The 15,607-nt window shown below is 39.4% G+C and overlaps 1 protein-coding gene across 1 annotated transcript in view; it reads left to right on the top strand.

Annotated features, from left to right (window-relative positions):
* Positions 1–15,607, top strand: part of NAV2 (neuron navigator 2) — a 242,657-nt gene that overhangs the window by 149,797 nt on the left and 77,253 nt on the right.

The following is a 15,607-nucleotide window of genomic DNA, read 5'->3' as shown; positions in this document are numbered from 1 at the left end:
TAGGGCTGATACTTTCTTGATAGTGATGCATGGATTACTAAGGAAATAGAAGTGATGGAGAATCTAGCCTTGTTTTCAAAGAAAGCCACACTAAATTTGCTTTGGTGTTCTCTTGATACTAGTAAAGAGCAGGATGGTAAATCTAAACAAAAGAACTAAAACCTCTCAGAGAATCTCAGCTCAGTTTCAATCACTAAGTCAACATATGCTTGCCAGTTGTAAAATACGCCTGGATTTTTCAGGAGCTCGTATCTCTTTCTGAAATTTGCAACTTGAAACCCATACTCGGCCAACAGCACTGGCCCCTGCGGGTGAAGGCATTGCCACCTGGTGATGCAACTGAAGACTAATCAAGTATCATCCTCGTGCGTTGCTGTGGCTTCTGAACATTGCCACATTAACAGAAGCTATCTGTTTACAATACAGAGTTGGTCTGATATAAATTATATTATTGTTTAAGTAACAGTCAGCCTTCTGGAGAGCTAGTGATACCTTCCTCGTCGCTGATTCCTTCCCCTGTTCAATATTTTCTGCGCTTGCAACATTTTTTCTTGGCATGTAAATTATTCTCACATTTTATTTGCTAAGCTCCTTAGCTGAAGACACCACACATCAGGTCCAATTACGTATGTTTGACAAGAGAGATTATTTGTGTGTTTAAATCTATTCCACTTAGAATGGGATTGTGACACACTGAGATGCAATCCCTAGTTTATGTCAATTGTTTCAGCTTGGAAAATCATTTTTTCAGTTCACATGGAGGGGATGGACTTTACACACAGTAAAGGCTCTGTATGGCTGGCGATTTAGCTGCAACACAGGATCACAGAAAAATTACCCTTGGTCCCAGAGTTGGTGACATTATTATGTGTTGTTTTGATTTAGTCTTTTCTATTTAGAATGTAAGCCTACTCACCTTATGCAGGCAATCAGAGTTTTCTGACAATAGGGCAGTGATTTAAAAATAGCTCCTCTTTGGTTGCTGGGTGATCGTGATGTGCAGTTTAAACAAAAAATTAATCTTGGTTTGAGCAGCAGTTTTCCAGGGTGAAAACTGGCATAAGGGAAAGGAGTTGAATAAAACCGTGCGGTAATGAATCGCTTTCTTCATTCTGTGAATGGAGGCAGCAAGCAGGAGTGCTGAGTTGCTTTATTGGTACACCTAGAAAACGTACGAAGATTACCCTTAACTTGTTCAAAGCAGACGTTAATTGAATGCGTGGGAGAACGAGTGTGAAAGGCTACAAACCTTTGAGTATAAAGTTAATCATTAAAAAGTTGTCAGAAGAATTTTTGCAATATGCTTACTTGTTTGGTTTCTTGTGTTATTAATTGTAGAAGTTTAGTTGTGAAGCTTTTACTCGTTGGCTCTGGTAACATAAAGCACAGACCTGAGAAGGTACATTTTCCCCTGCAGCAGGGAAATCCAAACAAGGCAATTTAATTTAATGCTTGATTGCAAGGTTAATGTAATCATTGCACAACACAGCTGAGCTTATTTATTCACTTCAAGACAATTTGTGTTTGTATAGAACAAAGGCATTTTTAATTAAAAAAGGCATTTATTTTTATTTAGTTTGTGATTATTTTTTTTAAAAGGTTGCAAATTAGCCACCTATCGTTTTGTCTCTTCTATATATATGGACTTGGTATGTACTATCTGGTTATTTAAGTTGATTTCACATTGTCAGGCGCAGCTGCTTGATCTGAGACTAAATTCTGCCCTTCCGTATATGTAACTTGCATTTACGAATACATACAGATAAGAGGGAAGAAATTTGAAACTTAGATTTGAGTAAATCTTTCTGTAATTGCTTACTTGTATAACCTATTATTTAGAGAAGATAATTCAGACCTGTGCTGATTTAACATATCCTTGAGAATAGGACAGGAGACTATATTAATGAATGTGAGCTTGTCGAGAGTAATTTTAATGCTGTTATTAGGGAAATGTCTATATGACTTTTTCAAAAATCCTCAGTGATGAAATGCTTAAATAACTGCTTCCAAGCATGATGAACCTGGGTTGTTTCACTTTTACAATTTAATTTGAGGTTGCGTGAATTACATGTCTTTGCGTAAGAGTGTAAGGCATAAAAAGGTCTACCCAGCTTCTGACTGTAAGGACCTGTCTCATCAGATAGCAGATTACGTTGTCTTGGTACTTCCAACAGCTACGGCATTGGTGGACTGGAGGTAAAACACAGCTCAGGTCTTGAGCGTGCACTTCAAGAGTGTTTCTGTGTCATGGTTCGGATCTATGATGACTACAATGACGGACTTGTCACGCTCCTAGTTAAAAACACGACCATATTCAGTTTAACTCTCAGAAGGGCTTGTGACTGAAGCTGGCTCCTGGCAATTGGTAGCATTTTGGTAGCATTTCCTGCTTTTGGCAAGATTTTTGGATAATCCCAGAGGAGGCTGTGGAACCAGGAGAGGAGATGGACAGAAAAGAAGAATTGGAAGTGAAGCAGAAACCGAGCAGAAAGCCAGAGGACGTTCCATGAGGAACACGGATATGTCACTATTAATAAGAACGTCATTGAGTGCAGCTTTTTTCAGATGCTATGATTTATAGTAATTTCTACAAATGGTAAAAATTACGGCTTTCAAAAATAGCTGAAGAGTAGTATTCTGCTGTTATTTTGCATTTTATGAAAACAGATTAAGGTTATTTATATGTCTCTTGGCTCAGGTAGTAGACAACGCTTCACATTCATTCGTGGAGTAAAGCCCTTTGACTGGAGTATGTTTAAATTCACTAACTGCAATTTAATTTCTTTAATTCTGTTACAGTGATGAGATTACTAAAAAGATAGGTTAGTGTTCAGTGCTGGAGGGAGATTGTTGGACTGCCTTCATAACCATGGGAACGCAGATCACACTTCAGAAGAGCTAAAAAGCAAGTTGCAGCAAGTCATCAAGTTGGGGGCAATATTGTCCTGTTCTGAAAAGGGGGAGAGAAGGAGATGTCACTGCTTTTGGAAAGAGGCAAATTCCACTGAAAGCAGAATTACAGGTGCTGATGGGAATCACATAAGAAGCTGCATCAAATTTTCTTTTTAGGTGCTACTTTATTGTAGACAATGGTAAAATGTTACAGTATAAGGGAAAAAAAAGGAAATTTTTGTTAAGATATTCTTTATGTAGCTTTATATTAGGATAAGACAGCTTTAAGTCCTAAGCGTATATTTTCAGTTTTTCTTCTTAACTGAGACAATGCAGCTAAAATTAAATGAAGGTGTCTGCAATTCCTGGCTTGGCAGATGAGGAGGTTAAGTCCTCCATTCACAGAGAATATCCATTAGCAATACTACCCCATTACTACCCATCTCATCATTACTGTCATTTTGCTACTCTAGCAGTGGTAGCATGATGCATAAGAAAAGGGGAAAAACAGAGAAAATGTGTCTGGAATAGACACATATAAACACATAGACTGGATAGTCTTTGTCTTAAAATGTTAAAACATGACTGGGTTATATCTTAAACTTCAGATGGACCCAACTGTTGTAAAAATACATAGAAATAGATATTCCTGCATTGTAATGGCAGTGGAATTCCCATCATCTCCTTCCCCCACAGCATCTCCTGCTCCTGCGATGCTCCCTCAGGAGTGTTGACATAAGTGTTTGTGGAGGTTCACGGTAAATGAACTTGCAGGGAGATTCATCTGGTATTTTATGTGAATGGGTTTGTGGAGGGAGGATGTCCTTTCTGTCAGGAGAAGGAGTAACTATATCCATTGAAGTCATCTACAGACCTAAGGAGACATCAGCTAAGAAAGTTGCTGCCAAGCTGTTACCACTCTACCGGGAAGATTTCATGCCATCAGTTCACAGTTCCTTCACTTCCAGAAAGCCCTGGCAATTGTACTTGCACTCAGTTGTTACAATTAAAATAATTTATAAATTCTACTTTTCCCATTTTTTCCTTTGCTAGGACAGTGAAACACCCCTATATAAGCATCCTATATACTAAGTAAGCATAGTTTTCAAGCAAATAATTTAAAAGTCTCTAAATTGTTTTAAGATAATATAGAACAAAAAGTAAGTGCCAACACCCGAGCATTCATTGCTTACTGCATCTGTGCTGTGAGTCACTGAGATTTGTAAATATATGTCCGTATATAGTTACTTAACAGCAAAGTCACAGGACTGGTGAAATTATTCATGCCTAACATCTTCTGCTCAGGGTCACCATCAGTTTGGATTTTATCACTAAGTAAGAAAAAATACTACTGCTTCTAAATACGTGAGTTGTACCTTGGTACCTATAGATACCTATCTTTCTGTCTTTTAAAGATCCCACATTTATCTTGAAAACTGACTCGCAGAAACAGGGAAATTCACATTGCAAAGATTCTTTGAAGTTTATGGCCTTGGGATCTGCTGATTAGAATCACAATACCATATACTTTTATTTTCCAAGGTATCTTTTTACAAGCTGTAATCCAAAGTGGTTTTAGGTTACATAAAGTAATTGCAAAGTTAAGCAACAAATAGTAGTTGAAAGCAAAGGTATAGTAGCTATACCCGAGGGCTGAAATTAGCAGTACCAAAAGGAAAAAAAAAAAACATTCTACTTGCAAACAAGGCAGGGTTAGTCAAGGGAAGCAATGTCTTTTGGCAGATCCGTTTCAGTGGGCTAAAGATGACAAACTTCTGGGCAGGTAAGCTTTTCTTCAGATCTAAAACAGAAGCAAGAATTTTCATTACTAAATACAAGTTGAAGAACAGTTGCTCTAAAATTGCCTGGATGTATTAGTAGTTTAGACTAACTCTGAAAGACAGACAATACCTAAGAAGCAGAGGAAGATTTAGCAAGGAAAGGCACAATATGATGTTTGTGTGCTGTAGAAAAGAGAGAGAGGGATGATTTATCACCTGTGTAACATGGAGGGGTTAACTGGGGAGAGGGAGCAAATTATTACAGGCTGTAAAGGCTGTCTCTTTATTGAACCTATGGTTTTTAATATCCACTAGAGTTATTATTTTAATACTCTGGTTTATTCTTTGAAGATGCTTTATAGAACTCCCTTGAAGGTGAGAAGGAAGAGGTCAGAGATGAAGTGGCTGTGTGAGAATTGCCCCCCTTGGATAACCAGATTCTTCTCAACTTTGTGGCTTGCATGCGAATTCGTTCAGTGGGCACAGTAATACTTCCCCCTCCCTCCCCCCTCTTTTTTCCAGACACATACTTTTGGGGATACACATGGTGTACTACGTTCTGGGAAGCACTTATGTAGGATTTGGTGATAGTGTCAATTCTGTTTAGAGAGGCATGATGGAATGGAGACATGCTGGAAAGTATTGTTTGTTTCTCAGGCTTGGTCTAATTTTACTGATTTGTAAATATATGTCCGTATATAGTTACTTAACAGCAAAGTCACAGGACTGGTGAAATTATTCATGCCTAACATCTTCTGCTCAGGTTGACCATCAGTTTGGATTTTATCACTAAGTAAGAAAAAATACTACTGCTTCTAAATACGTGAGTTGTACCTTGGTACCTATAGATACCTATCTTTCTGTCTTTTAAAGATCCCACATTTATCTTGAAAACTGACTCGCAGAAACAGGGAAATTCACATTGCAAAGATTCTTTGAAGTTTATGGCCTTGGGATCTGCTGATTAGAATCACAATACCATATACTTTTATTTTCCAAGGTATCTTTTTACAAGCTGTAATCCAAAGTGGTTTTAGGTTACATAAAGTAATTGCAAAGTTAAGCAACAAATAGTAGTTGAAAGCAAAGGTATAGTAGCTATACCCGAGGGCTGAAATTAGCAGTACCAAAAGGAAAAAAAAAAACATTCTACTTGCAAACAAGGCAGGGTTAGTCAAGGGAAGCAATGTCTTTTGGCAGATCCGTTTCAGTGGGCTAAAGATGACAAACTTCTGGGCAGGTAAGCTTTTCTTCAGATCTAAAACAGAAGCAAGAATTTTCATTACTAAATACAAGTTGAAGAACAGTTGCTCTAAAATTGCCTGGATGTATTAGTAGTTTAGACTAACTCTGAAAGACAGACAATACCTAAGAAGCAGAGGAAGATTTAGCAAGGAAAGGCACAATATGATGTTTGTGTGCTGTAGAAAAGAGAGAGAGGGATGATTTATCACCTGTGTAACATGGAGGGGTTAACTGGGGAGAGGGAGCAAATTATTACAGGCTGTAAAGGCTGTCTCTTTATTGAACCTATGGTTTTTAATATCCACTAGAGTTATTATTTTAATACTCTGGTTTATTCTTTGAAGATGCTTTATAGAACTCCCTTGAAGGTGAGAAGGAAGAGGTCAGAGATGAAGTGGCTGTGTGAGAATTGCCCCCCTTGGATAACCAGATTCTTCTCAACTTTGTGGCTTGCATGCGAATTCGTTCAGTGGGCACAGTAATACTTCCCCCTCCCTCCCCCCTCTTTTTTCCAGACACATACTTTTGGGGATACACATGGTGTACTACGTTCTGGGAAGCACTTATGTAGGATTTGGTGATAGTGTCAATTCTGTTTAGAGAGGCATGATGGAATGGAGACATGCTGGAAAGTATTGTTTGTTTCTCAGGCTTGGTCTAATTTTACTCATTGCATGATGGTCAGCAAATAGTTTGCTTCCAATAATCAACTTAGCAAGGCTGGGAGCTGTCTGAAGGCTAGAAAGAGTTTTGAGGAGGGTGTGACTTAAGGAAGTCGATAATTTTTCAGCAGGGGTTGTATTTGATTAAAAATTTCTCTCCAGGCTCTAGATTGTCACATCGTGTAGCAATAGCGGATGCATGATTGACATTGGGGGGGTTTGGTACTTGAAGCAGTTTTGTGCCTATTAGTTAACTGACTTTTTGTAAAAATGCAATTTGTTTTCCTGCGGGAGAGTCCCTTTTCCATGTATCCATGGCCACCAAAAAAAGCAGATTTTACTGCAGTTAGGACCTATGTGCGTCCAAGAAGCCAAGAATTATCTTATTCTTCTCTTCCAACTAATACCTGTTTTAGTAGCTCCACAGGCTGACAAGGCAGTTGAGAGCAGTTCTTCGCCTTTTTCAAGAACTTTCTTCCAATGAGGATGTACATTTCTACCACTCTACACTAAAACCAAACCAAACAAACAAAACACCCTGCAATTGCAAGCTGTTCCCTCCAGAATTAGTAGATTAGGCAATCTGTACGTGCTTGACTGTCACTACAGCTTTAAGCCCCTTCTTCGGAGTTGCTTTTTTGCTTAGATGTAAACACTGAAGAGAGAGGCTGGATCTAGGCTTTAGGAATTGCATTTCTTGTTGAAACTTTTTTCCTTGTGTCATGCCCCTTGCTTTTGTTGCTGTGATTCTGATTCTGCATTCCTTTATATTTTAAGGGGTATTTCCACCTCCGCACTAGCATCTAATTAAAATGCTTAAGCCAGGAGCTGAAGTTCACTACAAAGCTAATGGAAGGCGGCAGGTGCCCTCAAGGGAGCAACTCATCATGGCTAAGTTAGAACTTTCTTTTTGCCCATATATTCCACCGCGGACAGCTTGTCACTTTCCCTAGAAGGTTGCACTGCCGCATGTGTACAGGTGAAGGGACCTTACCTTTTTCAGAGTTGTGGATACTGATTCTATAGAAATAGGAAAAATGGCCTAATTTAAGCAGCTGAATCATTTGCATCTAGGGATGGCAAAATTGTGATCCTACACCACTAGAACTAGATTTTCCTGAAGTGACATTTCCTTTCATACACACCCACTTTATGTGTCCAAGTATAAAGTTGATCTAACTGCTGATTTGGAGGCTCTTCTGAAACCCTCAATATTTCTGGTTCCATTGCCAGAGATTAGCACTGTCTTTTCTGTTGTATGAAGTGGCTTTTAAAACACTTTAGGCATGTGGGAAATTAAGCTTGTATTCCAAGGGTAAACAAGATTGTAGATACAAAGGCCATTTTGAACTGTATCAGGGTCTTTGTGCTTTGCATGACAAACCGAAGAATGTGAAATGCTTGCTGACATAGTGCAGACTTTGTTATTTGGTTTTCCATGTCGAATGGCAAGAGAGTCAACATAGTCTCACGACTGACCTACACCAGTAACCTCGGAGTTTGGGATTTGGAGATTGAATAGATAAAACTAATAGCAGACAGCTGTCAGACTCCTAAATAAGAATCCTAGTTTTGGGCTGTTTGACGAGCGTGGAAGCTCATTGTGGCTGTAAAGCAAATTTCAAGACAGATGTTTTTTTCAACTATTGTGTGCCTTTCTAAATGTCTCATTACCCGAAAACCTAAAGATTCTCCCTTTGGTCTTTGTTTGCCCTTCTTAGATAGTTTATTGGAGCTTTGGAGTTGTCCATAATTGTACATTTCATTGGAATTTTTCATTAGTTTTCTTCGCTTCTGTTCTAGAGCTATGTATTCTCTTGTGATTATAATAATATTCTATTAGTATTAGCTTACGTGTTAATAGAAATATTAATGTTAATAGCCAGGATCTAGGCCTTCTGTTTCATGGCTGAATGTTTCCTGTAATTGTATTGTTTGGAAAATGATGTCAAAATTCTGAGTCCAAATGTGAGATGCACGTGTCTTCCTGCATGCTCTTCTGAGTTTTGCTGGGGTTTTTTGTTTCTTTTTCTTTACTCTATTGATTATGTTTATTGAATATTCAGTCATTTATTCCCAGTCTTGTCGCCTCCAGTGAAGAGCTTTAAACGTGGTACTGCAGAGGGGGTGAGGGGACACCCTCTACATCATCAGTGAGAAGCCTCCAGGGAATTCAGGATATCCAGATGCTTTGAAGGATCCGTTGCCTATGCAGGGAAATGAGACTCCTAACTTGGACAGCTAACTCATACGTTTAAAGTTGGATGGTACTCACAGCCCTGTATATCCAATACACATCACCGCTGTCACATAGCGGGAGAAGCTGTAAGGTATCCACAGCTTTGAGCTCATATTTAAAATGCTACGTGTTTCATAAGCAGTCATCTCCTTCAGCTGTCCTGAATGGCAACTCCTGTGTTAAGAAGGTCATGAAGTAAAGGGGATACTTTTGAGCTGACTGATGTCAAAAGAAACAAAAGTGTCCTTGACCTAGTACTCATCAAGGCAGAAGATATGTTCAGATAAAATGGAGGTTCACTCCCTATTTCCATCGCACTTCAGAAAAAGGTGCACTCTCCTCCCTCCTCTCACAGAGCTGATCTACCAGCTACACCTGGGTTTTCATAAAGAAGGGAACGTCTCATTTCCCATGTATGTCTACACAGCGTTTGCTGTTCCACGGGTACAGAGTGACTCCTGAAAGCCGGAGGGCAGACAGAAGTGCAGAAGTTGGGGCATATGGACCGTGTAGAATGAACGTCTGTCCCCACTGGTAGGACTTTCCGGCTCTGGAGAGCAGCTGTGCTGCATTTTGCAGTAGGAGTGCAGGGACAAAAGTGCATAATTATATTTTTGCTGCCCCGGGGTTCTTGGAGCCACTGCATTTATATCAGGCCGTTCCTTGGTGTCATGATAACTTCCTCGGTGGCCAACAAGATATTCCATATTGGGGGTCAGTACCCTTCTTATCTGTAAGTCCTGTTCTGCTCTTCTCCATTCCTCAGCTTCCTCATGGTATAGGGATTTTCCAGCAGTATGATAAGGTGACTTTGTGACCTTTTTATGACAGCTAATAGGATTCACAGTGAAGTTGAGACTCCACAGAACAAGTAGTCACTTTGCTCCTGATCTTTCTGAGATGAACCCCAACATCCTGAGGCTTAAACAGCCCAGTGTTAACGCAGCTGCGTGGGGCTTAAAAATGCTCTGCTATTATATAAACAGGCATTAAGGCTTTCACGTGATAGTCTTATGTTGCTTCAGTATATACAGTTAAATACACATTTGGCCAGGATAAATAATTGCATACTTTACAGTGGAAACACTTGGAGCTACACTGTGCTGTTACAGCAGTATTATGAGAATGTGTGTAATTTGTTTTTATTAGTAAAAGTTTTTTATATTCTCTTTAAAAATAAAACATCTAATTTTATTAACACTGATTGCTGCAATTTAAGACTAATTAATTTGACGTTAAGTGGCATTGGAACAGCGCGAAACCTGCGTGCAGAGTTAGCACAGGGGCCCTGAGTAACTACCACATTGCTAGAGGCTATGTTTATGTGTGTCCAGGTATATATGGTCAATAAGTAGCCAGAGGATCAGCACTAAACATTGGAAGTCTGATTAGTGCCTGAGCAAAGTCCAGGGGCTGAGGTCAGCTCTTTTTAACTATATGATTTTTTTGTTGTTGTTTCTTAACTGACAAAGGCTCAGCTCAGCAGCTACCGTGGAGTTACCATGTGCTCTCATCAGCTCCAAGTAATATTTTTATCTTTGTAATCTGATTTTAACTTTAAAGTTTATCTTCTCTGATTATGTTGTTAGTTTAAGTTAATTTTCATATATATCAACTAATTCATTCGTTTTGGTTTGGGGGAAATGAGCAAACCACCTTGAGTGTTCAAAAAGGTTTTATTCCTTCTTTCATGTTCATAGTCAAGATTGATTTATTCTTGTTATGAAACTTGCAGCTAGAAATACTCTTCGTAACATGACTTAATACCTTAAACATCTCTTTGAAACTATTGATGTTATTTGATACTATCTGATATGCGCATGCATAGTTTTATGTTTCATTTGCATTTTTATGCAAAGATTTCATTTTTATTTTCAGAGATGACTGAAACATAATGTAGAATTTGCAAAACTAGAACTGTTTTGAATGCAGAAGGGAAGAATGGAATACTATCAGGAAATAGCTATTCATAGGCAACTGTATGTCTCTATGGAAAGAGAGGAGAGGGAAAAGGAGACGGAAGAATCAGCAACACGAGCCTCTGGGAAAGAGATATGAGTATTCTGTGCCAACTGAAGTTCATAGAGGTTATGTTCATCCAGGAAAGCCTTATACTCCACTTAATGCGTATTTTGGGACTATGTGGTATTCTCTATTTACTCCTAGGTAGAGAATTTATCCATCTGTGCTTTGAGAGCATTTCTGAACCAAAGGACTCATGAGATGGATCAGGTGGTGGCAAGAAATCTGCATTTATACGTATCTAATGTCCTAAATGTGCATGCAAAAGAAAGACAATTCAGAAATTTTCTGAAATCAGAAGATTGTGATTACGAACTGAAGTCAGGATAGGAGTTCTGTGCTCTAATTTCTGTTGAAATTCTTTGTTGGCTTCTAAAGGTAACCACTAAGCCTTTTTTTTTTTAATATAGATTAAAAGCAAATATGCCATATGGCAACATGAAGTTGCTTGTCATTGCTTTTGGTCAAAGCATGCTGGTGGCTTGGCCTCCAACACCAATATCCAGAGGGTAGAATCAGAGGTGTCTTCCATGCTGTGGCTTAGAGTTTGGGGCCCTTTCTGCAGTAGCTTCTGACTGATTCTCGATTTTAGGAACATTCTGCTTCTCTCTCTTTCACCGTGTTTTTATGGGCTGACCTTACATTAGCTGTAATGAGCTAAACATGTGACTGATAAAATAATCATTCCTTCCTGTGAGTCATACCATATGTTTTCCCCTCTCTCCACCACCACAATTCCAGTCATACTTGGCCCAACTATTTTACCTTTCCTACATCATCGCCTCTATGCTACCAAACTGTTTTCTCTTGCAGCCATTTATGTCTTTCCAAGCAATGCGTTGTGCTTTCATTGATGGGCTTTCATCATGTCTACCGTTGTCCTCAACAAATTACGGAAACCCAACTTCATCCATGAAACATGTTTGAATCTTAAAGTTGCTCCCCACTTTGGATACATTCTCCTCTTATTTAATGACATCAGTCTCCGATTTCACTTTCAGATTTTAACACCGTTGGAATGAGGGAGCTTGCAATACATGGTGATGCGGTTAAGTTTATTATGGCAATGTATATGTTATCGAATCATTTAGGAACAAGGGATTATTTTAGAAAGAAAAGAATGAGAGCCAAAGGTAACTTACAACTTGGCTAAGCAAGGCTGGGTGGGATCATGGGAGGAGAACAAAACTTTCTTTGGACATTCTCAGGAATAGTAGTGAATTGTAGCTATAACTTAAGTAGAGTAGATTCAAGGGAGATGAGGAAAACAAAGAGTAATTATAAGGAAAACCTCTCTGGCACTTACTGACTTGTAAACTAGTCCCTGGGAAGTCTGTCCTTTGGGTCTTTAAAAATCTGTACGAACCAAAGCACAATCACACAATAGAGGGAAGCTGGTGTGAATAACCAAAGAGGGGTTATCCAAATGAATCTTTGTTTATTTCATTATTAATACTGAAGGCAAGGACTTCCCTCGTAGTTTGTTAGGTGTGCCTGTTACGATGCAAAATATGAACGCTTGCATTAATCCAACTAGTAATCTGGGGTGGGTTTTTTTCTTTTTGGGGGGTTACATCTAGTGATTTTTGTCCTTTCATCTTATTATCCCTTGTGCAGTTCACGTCATTAAAGTCTCTAAACAAAGATATCCAGTGACCACTCCTTAATTCTAGAGGAATTCACTGAAGTAGAGCTGTCTTTATCGGTACTGGTTTATGTTAAGTCTCTGCTAGCTAAGTGAGACACCATTTCACAGCTCAGCCTTAACAAGATGGCCACGTTCTGCCAATGTTGAAATAGGACAGAGAGATGAGAGGCTGGTTTTAAATTATTTTCATTTCATTATTGCACTGGGATAGAACAGAAAATAAGGGTTTGGGTTTTTTCTTGTTTTTCCCTTACAGAGTAGTGATGCAGTGATTAAGGTTCTAATGTAAAAAGTCAAGTTGAGGTCTCTGCTGTGCCTGACTGGAGCAGGGCTCTCAGTTCTGGCCCCCTCTGCTTGGGTTGTTTCTTTAAGAATATTTCTCTCTGTCTCTCCTGCCAAATTATTTGCTGGAAATAATATCAACACAAGGTACTGAAAGGTGATAATTGGATTCTTGGCTATTGTGGAGCTATCAGGTCACGGAAGTGGGATGGAAAGAATTAAGGTTGAAGTCCTTGAACTCCCACATCCCCCCTGGATGATTTAACTATGAAAATCAACAAAGGGTCCAAGGGAGTCTTCTTAGTGTTGTGAAGAGTCACATTCTTTTTATAAACCAACAGGATATTTAATGATATTTAATAAAAAAATTCTAAACCATCTCTAAAACATTGCTGTAGCAGTAGCAGAACTGCCAGTTTGAGTTTTATCTAAAGCTTGCCAAAGTACAGGGGGGGAGAGGGTGCCTTAAAACCTCTTTTTAACAAAATAAATTTCTGACTGGATTCCAGTTACTGCTTCTAAGCTCCTTTTGTGTCACCACTGTGGTGTAAAGGTGTTGTGTTTGGTTAGAAGGTAGGCCTACAAAGTTCTCAGGATCGCAAAGAAAGAGTGAGTGGTGGGGAACAATTTGGGCCTATATATGTATTGTACATGAAAAATGGCATTAACAGCAAATTGAGGCTGTGCATGGTCCATCTGCTGCGACAAGCAGGCAGGGATTCCCCAAGTAACAGCGGTCATCATGGTAGAGCAGTGATCCACCTCTGCAGCAGATCTGTCTCCTGCAGTCAAATAGGAGTCATAAAAAGAAAAAAAGAAAAAAAATCCCATTATGAAAGGATATCTCAAAGTGTGTATTTACAGACAATTTCAGTTCTGATATTTCCCTTCCAATTTGTCCCACACCTATTTTTTCCTTCTCCAGGCCCACTTGAGGCTTCTTGTCCCACCCAGTTCTGTTGCTTTTTTGCAGCAGGTCCCAGCCTTCGACTTCAGACTTTCCATCTAAATTTGTTTTCCCTTTCCTTTTCTTTTTTCCACTTATTCTCCGCATACAGTTTCAGCTTCCCTTCTTGACTTATTGTCCCTGTTCTCCAGGGCCGTCCAGAACTGAATAAAAAATTTATATTGCAAGACAGCGTTTCTCAGGGAAGATCAATGTAACTTAATAGTAAAATAATGTGTATTTTCTAACGATACTCAGGAATTGTGCTGGTTTTAACCGAGACCAAAGTCCATCCTTAGGTTGGCATGCAGCTTGGAAAACTCCAGGCCAAACAGCTCAATTTTGGCAAAATGATAAATAATTGAAATCATTCCCCCTGCTAATTATTTCATTACTGTAACACAGCCATCTCTGAAGCAGAGGGTGTAGCCTCAGAGAGAACAAACATGCGGCATAAAACCCAGCAGGGCTGGGGCTGGGGAAGGAATTACTGGGCAAGGAACAGTTTTGCAAGTTTTTGCTCTTGGAGAAATGCTAGGAAAGGTTAAAGAGTCCTGCGGAGACCCTGGGACCTCAGGACTTCTGCAGGGTTGGGAGTGGAGGGAGGAAACAGTGCCAGCATCAGTGATACAGACCTCTCAGCAGACAGGACTAACAGAACTGATCCAGCAAGACAGCTTTGCTCAGACCTACCGAAAAAAAGTAAAATTGTGCTTTTCTCTTACATTTCATGGCTGGAACGATTAAAAGGTTAAATTCCCCTGAAGTACGATAGGAGAAGGGTGGCATGACATTAAAAAGGTTTACGACTTTGCGCAGCTGAGCTTTTGTTTTCTCTCACTTTATTCCCATTTCTTTAAAAAAAAAGGACAGAAAAAGAAGCCTGACTGCTTTCAACTTGTTATCAGCTAAGAATTAGAGAGAGAGAGAATGTAGGTGAAGTTGCATATATTAACCGATCATTTAAGCAGCCTGCAGTTCCATGATGATTGGGGTGGGAGGGGAATGTAGCACCATAGGAGAGGCTCCCCTGAGCTTTGAACTGGATCAGATGCTTGAGGACAATTAAACACACAAGATTTCCCCCTTTAAACAAAGGCACAGAAGGGAGTCTCCCTGTTTTCTGTGCTGTTAATCATCAAGAGGAGAGAAGAATGTGTAAACGAAGAAAGAAAAGATGGTGCTGTTTAAAGGAAGGATGTTAGACCCCAGCAGGATGCCTGCTTGAGTTGCATCTCAATAAATAATACGCACTTGTTATGCTAATAGTCGCTATTTTCGATAACATGATTTGCATACAGATCATATGCATGTTAATTACACTGTGCACATAGCCAATAATGCACATCTTAGGTTTTGTCCTTAGCATTTTCATTTGTAAGATGATGCATCACGTTAATGAATATTGCAAAGCTTTCGAGTGCAAATAAATAGCTAATACAATGAACAGCAGCATTCCAAGCTAGATACACCCCGAAGATAACCGCAACCTCGCATTCCAGAGACGTTTAGGGAAGAAGCCCAGGATTAGTGTCACTTCTGGCACTGACAGCATCTGTCGTTGCACCTGATTATAATGAAAATGAAGTGAAACTAAAGGGTGCATGAATGCATGATAATGCAATGATGCATGATAATAATTAACCCCGTGTTGGCTAATTAAAGGGTGCACGCTTGTGTATATTGCTGTGCCTTTATACCAGAGCACAAGGTTTAGTAGTTTTATACTGACTTTATGCCACCGGGGGGAGGACAGGTGAGACCTGGCTCTGTGGAGAGGTAGAATAGTGTGGGCAGAGTTACTCCTTGAAAAATTTTGGAACACGTGAATCAGAGCCATGTTTATATTAGATCAGTGCTTTGCATCTTGTGACCATAGTATTTCTGACC

This window comes from Pygoscelis adeliae, unplaced genomic scaffold (genome assembly GCF_000699105.1).
Source record: "Pygoscelis adeliae isolate BGI_AS28 unplaced genomic scaffold, ASM69910v1 Scaffold171, whole genome shotgun sequence".
In the NCBI taxonomy this organism is placed as follows: domain Eukaryota; kingdom Metazoa; phylum Chordata; class Aves; order Sphenisciformes; family Spheniscidae; genus Pygoscelis; species Pygoscelis adeliae.
This window is presented reverse-complemented; position numbering and strand designations above follow the sequence as displayed.